This window comes from Schistocerca cancellata, chromosome 6, assembly GCF_023864275.1.
Source record: "Schistocerca cancellata isolate TAMUIC-IGC-003103 chromosome 6, iqSchCanc2.1, whole genome shotgun sequence".
NCBI classification, from domain to species: Eukaryota; Metazoa; Arthropoda; class Insecta; order Orthoptera; family Acrididae; genus Schistocerca; species Schistocerca cancellata.
In genome coordinates this window covers 668,196,200-668,202,756 of record NC_064631.1, presented here as the reverse complement: position 1 = coordinate 668,202,756, position 6,557 = coordinate 668,196,200, and positions in this window count along the sequence as shown.

Genomic DNA, 6,557 nt, shown 5'->3' with positions numbered 1-6,557 from the left:
TGCAAATTCATCGACCTCCGTTATTGGGTGGAGAACTGTAGGGCCCCCCTAGACAGGTCAGGCGTGCACTACACACCGGAAGCAGCTACTAGGGTAGCAGAGTACGTGTGGCGTGCACACGGGGGTTTTTTAGGTTAGAGGGACCCCCCCTTGGGCGAAACGATAAAATACCTGACGGCTTACCAGAGAGGACATTATCATCGTTGATAAAGAACGTCCGTCCTCAGAGACCAAAAACAGGAAAAGTTAACGTAATATTGGTAAACTGCAGGAGTATCCAGGGCAAGGTTCCTGAATTAGTATCTCTTATTGAAGGAAATAGTGCGCATATAGTATTAGGAACGGAAAGTTGGTTAAAACCAGAAGTGAACAGTAACGAAATCCTAGACACAGAATGGAATATATACCGCAAGGATAGGATAAACGCCAATGGTGGAGGAGTATTTATAGCAGTAAAGAATTCAATAATATCCAGTGAAGTTATTAGCGAATGCGAATGTGTAATAATCTGGGTTAAGCTAAGTATCAAAGGTGGGTCAGATATGATAGTCGGATGCTTCTATAGACCACCTGCATCAGCAACCGTAGTAGTTGAGCGCCTCAGAGAGAACCTGCAGAACGTCGTGAAGAAGTTTCGTGATCATACTATTGTAATAGGGGGAAACTTCAATCTACCAGGTATAGAATGGGATAGTCACACAATCAGAACTGGAGCCAGGGACAGAGACTCTTGTGACATTATCCTGACTGCCTTGTCCGAGAATTACTTCGAGCAGATAGTTAGAGAACCAACTCGTGAAGCTAACGTTTTAGACCTCATAGCAACAAATGGACAGGAACTTTTCGACTCCGTGAATGTAGAAGAGGGTATCAGTGATCATAAGTCAGTGGTTGCATTAATGACTACAAGTGTAATAAGAAATGCCAAGAAAGGAAGGAAAATATATTTGCTTAACAAGAGTGATAGGGCACAAATCGCAAAATATCTGAGTGACCACCATCAAACGTTTATTTCTGAGGAAGAGGATGTGGAACAAAAATGGAAAAAATTCAGAAACATCGTCCAGTACGCCTTAGATAAGTTCGTACCGACTAAGGTCCAAAGCGAGGGGAAAGATCCACCGTGGTATAACAATCATGTACGAAAGGTACTACGGAAACAAAGAAAGCTTCAACATAGGTTTAAGAGTAGTCGAATCATAGCTGATAAGGAAAAGCTGAACGAAGCGAAAAAGAGCGTAAAGAGAGCAATGAGAGAAGCATTCAACGAATTCGAACATAAAACATTGTCAAACAATCTAAACAAGAACCCTAAAAAGTTTTGGTCATATGTAAAATCGGTAAACGGATCTAAATCCCCTATTCAGTCACTCGTTGACCACGATGGCACCGAAACAGAGGACGACCGAAGAAAGGCAGAAATACTGAATTCAGTGTTCCGAAACTGTTTCACTGCGGAAAATCGTAACACGGTCCCTGACTTCAGCCGTCGCACGGACGCCAAAATGGAAAATATTGAAATAAACGATATCGGAATTGAAAAACAACTGCTATCACTTAGTAGCGGAAAAGCATCCGGACCAGACGAGATACCCTTAAGATTCTACAGTGATTATGCTAAAGAACTTGCCCCCTTTCTATCAGCAATTTATCGTAGATCGCTGGAAGAACGTAAAGTACCTAGCGACTGGAAGAAAGCGCAGGTTGTTCCCATTTTCAAGAAGGGTCATAAATCAGATGCGAATAATTATAGGCCTATTTCGCTTACGTCAATCTGTTGTAGAATAATGGAACATGTTTTGTGTTCTCGTATTATGACGTTCTTAGATAATACAAATCTCCTTCATCATAACCAACATGGATTCCGCAAACAGAGATCATGTGAAACTCAGCTCGCCCTATTTGCCCAAGAAATTCACAGTGCCGTAGACACTGGCGAGCAGATTGATGCCGTATTCCTGGACTTCAGGAAGGCATTTGATACGGTTCCGCACTTACGTTTAGTGAAAAAAATACGAGCTTACGGAATATCGGACCAGGTTTGTGATTGGATCAGGATTTCCTAGAAGAAAGAACACAACATGTCATTCTTAACGGTTCAAAATCTGCAGATGTAGAGGTAACTTCGGGAGTACCGCAAGGAAGCGTGATAGGACCTTTATTATTTACAATATACATAAATGACTTAGTTGACAACATCGGTAGCTCCGTGAGGCTATTTGCAGATGACACGGTTGTCTACAAGAAAGTAGCAACATCAGAAGACTCGTACGTACTCCAGGAAGACCTGCAGAGGATTAATGCATGGTGCGACAGCTGGCAGCTTTCCCTAAACGTAGATAAATGTAATATAATGCGCATACATAGGGGCAGAAATCCATTCCAGTACGATTATGCCATAGGTGGTAAATCATTGGAAGCGGTAACGACCGTAAAATACTTAGGAGTTACTATCCGGAGCGATCTGAAGTGGAATGATCACATAAAACAAATAGTGGGAAAAGCAGGGGCCAGGTTGAGATTCATAGGAAGAATTCTAAGAAAATGTGACTCATCGACGAAAGAAGTAGCTTACAAAACGCTTGTTCGTCCGATTCTTGAGTATTGCTCATCAGTATGGGACCCTTACCAGGTTGGATTAATAGAAGAGATAGACATGATCCAGCGAAAAGCAGCGCGATTCTTCATGGAGACATTTAGTCAGCGCGAGAGCGTTACGGAGATGATGAACAAGCTCCAGTGGCGGACACTTCAAGAAAGGCGTTGAAAGGTGGCTACACTGAGCCACAGCGCCAAAAATCGCGCCAGAGAGTATTGTTCCGCCGCCTCCACTGGCTGTGCTTATTGAGACGTAGCGGCAGGCAGTGCTGGCCGAGAAGTTGTGGTGGACACTGCATGTCGTGAAGTCAGAGTGAGATGTGGTAGTGGAGAGTGTGGTTCCATGTTTTATGCAGCTATATGATGGGAGAGATAGCAGATGTTGTTCCAATGGAGATATTGTAATGATCTGAGTGCTTTTCGTCAATATAAATTAAGGTAACTACCTACTGTTCTTTATTTTCTTATTATTTGTGTGTCCTGAATAATGCTTCATTACAGGTTCAGTCAACAAAGCATCTGGCGTGTGTTCTTGTATTAGAGTGTAATTCTGATTTTCTTGCGCAATTATAGTATTTCTAATTTTCTTTTATCACGTCAGTATAATTGGTATTTAAAAATTCTTGTCTTGTTGAAGAAGAACCGTGCCAGATGTGCGTTGATTCATACTACCACATACAGAACAGCTACACTTGTGCTTTGTTGGTTTCGTAGGTTTTACAGTTGCTGGGGACTTAATTAATTAACTGTGTTAACGAAAATTTTCTTACATTCTTTGTTGTCATTCTAAGCAGTCAGATTGCGTAATAATACTAGTCAGGGCCAGCCGTTTAGGAAACAGCGTAATCGGACATACAGCTACTAAAAATATTTGCATTCATATTTAATTTTAATTAAGCCCCCATGCACGTGGCGACCGCTGCTTCGGATCGTCCCTTGGAATTCTTCTGATTGTAAAAATAGTAGACAGTAGTATTGTTGTAGTAATTTGTAGTTTAGTAATTGTAGTCTATTTTGCATGTGTAGATTTGGTAATTGGCATTCTTCTAATGGTATTTTTCAAAATTTAATTTTTATTGCCTTGTATACGCGTTTGACGATTTGGTGCAATTATTTCAATTGTTCGATTAATCGTGTTTGAGGGAAATATTTCGTGTGAATGGTATTGTTGAAGATAAAGTGTCATTGTGTGTAATTTTCTAGTGACGAGTTTTGTATATTTTGTAAATGATTACGCGATCAATGAAAAAGGCAAAAATGATGAATAGTGAGAATAACGAAATTGTTGACATGGCGAACTCGCCAACACAGGACAACAGTATGATGGATAATGAAGTGGAAAACAATGTAATAATTCGGGAAAATAGTCCGGAACCATTTCAAAATTTTTCTCAATCAGAAAATTCACAGAATACGAGATTAACGATAGAGGATTCTGAAATAGTATCGAACAGAGATAGCCTTACAGCTATGCAGAAGGAAGTTAGTTTTGTGGGAAATGTTAGGGGCGAAAAGAATTTCGAACAACTTAACACGGAGCAGTTGATGAGTGCAATACTAAATTTGGGATCTCGGTTAGAATCACAAATGGGAACAATGGGATCACAGATACGATCTGAATTTAAAACAGAGATAGGTACAATTAAAACAGAGATGGGAACACAAATAGGAACAATTAAAACAGAGATGGAAACAATTGAAACACGGTTAGACTCACGAATAGGGACATGTTTCAAAAATATGAAAGATGAATTAAAGAAAGAAATTAGAGAAGAAGTACAACCGATTTTGAATGCCCACAATAATAGATTAATTGCAGTAGAGATTAGACAAAAGGAACAGGATAGAGAACAGGAAGAAAGAGATCGCGCGATAGTACAAAAATTTTCAGAATTAAATTTACAACGTGCACAAGATAAGGAAGAAATATTTGAGAGAATCGAGGTATCCGTACCGAATGACAGATTAAATAACCTAACACAACAGTATGAACAGTTAGCTACTAAATGTGTTAATACTGAAACGCGAGTCGCGACACTTACAGAAGACGTAAATAAACAGAAAGAAAAAATAGGTGACTTAGCGGAAAGAGTTGAGGAGATTGCAGATAAATTGACAAGTCTTAGTTTAAATGGGGACAGAGATTCAGATGACACAGCTCCATTGCCATTTTCAGAAACCGAAGAGTACCAGAGCATAAATAAACATGTTGAAAATCAGGGAAAATTTAATGAACGCGTGAAAAGGGAATTTGAGGCATTAAAAAAGCAAGTCAAACAAATTGAAGGCGAAATCGTAGGAAAAGACGGCAAAAGAAATTTAGAATCACAGATACCAGAGGGGTTTGAAGAAAATAATTTGTTTCATTTACGGGATGCAACAAGAGAGCGCCAGGCGCGCGAACTTGACAATAATCGACATTGGGACTGGGACAGACGCGGTAGGTCTTTGTCGCCACGAGGCGAAAACTTTGACTATAAACACTTTTTGACTGTTCGGAAATTTAAGATCTTCCACAATTCTAAGAATGACATACATCCATGTGCATGGTTAGATCAATTTATGTACGCACTCCCACCAAATTGGCCATTAAGTCACAAACTGGAATTTATGTGTGGATATTTAGAAAACGAACCGGCGACGCGGATGCGCGCACTCATTAGAGATTGTAATAATCTGAATGATTTTTATCATGCATTTCTATCGGCATATTGGTCCGAAAACACGCAAGACAGAGTCAAACACAGTCTTATCATGCAGCGTAATTTCAAACAGTCTGAATTCCGCACGCCAGCGGAATATTTTGAAGACATGATTCGAAAGAATCAGTTCCTTTCCAACCCTTATAGCCCGACTGAATTAATTCGCATTTGTTTAACTAAGCTGCCACAATCCATAAGACAAATTGCTTTAGCCGGAAGATGTAAAGACGACATTGAGACCCTTAAGACTTTGTTGCAAGAACTTGAGTATGACAACGATGACGACACTTCTTGTAACTTTTTCAGTAACAGTAATTACAATAGATTTTCAGAGAAAAGGGATAGTGATCGGAACGGGCGTTATATGGGGAACTTTGAGAATGACAGACGTAACAGACAGGACAATAGATACCAGCCTTATGACAATAACAGACGTTCTAACAGATATTACACAGACAATTATAATAACGGTAATTCCTACCGGAATGATCAATCATACGGAAACAGTAATCGGTATCATCAAGACAGAAATTATTCATACAGTAATAGAAATTCTTACTACAGAAATAACCAGGGTAGTAGATACAACAATAATTTCAGAAGTGACAGTCGAAATTACACAAGAAGTAGTTATGCAGACAGACAGGAAAACAGAAATTTTAATAACAGACACAACCAAGAATTTGTATCCAACAGACAGGAGGGACCTAACTGGCATCCTCCACGTGACAGAACTTCAGAGAGACAAGTGCAAATCGTAGAAATGGATCCGCGGAATGACGCGAATACTCAAAGACGTGACGCAAACAATCGACAATGAATTGCAGCTTCGGCTTCTGGCAGCAATATAGACGGTTCAGAAAGTAATGACACTACGACTTTACACTACGTACGCCTGGAAGACATGAGAGACATTTTGTTAGACGAAAAGGAAAATAATGTAGACGCATTTTTACATCCTGTTATTGAAGTATGTGTGGGTAAGAATAAGTTCACTGCAGTTTTAGATTCTGGGAGCCCATTGAATGTCATTAGTGAATCAGTTTTTCGTATATGTGAAAGAACTATTGCCTGTCCTGTGTTACCTATTTCTAAAACTACAATTCGAGGAGCGATTTCTGGAAAGGGTGTAGAAGTTAAACAACAGACCAACCTATATTTCAATTGTCAAGGATACGAATTTTCTGCTAATTTTATTATTGTTCCATTACTCAGTACACAAATTATATTAGGTATGGAGTTTCTTAACGCACATAA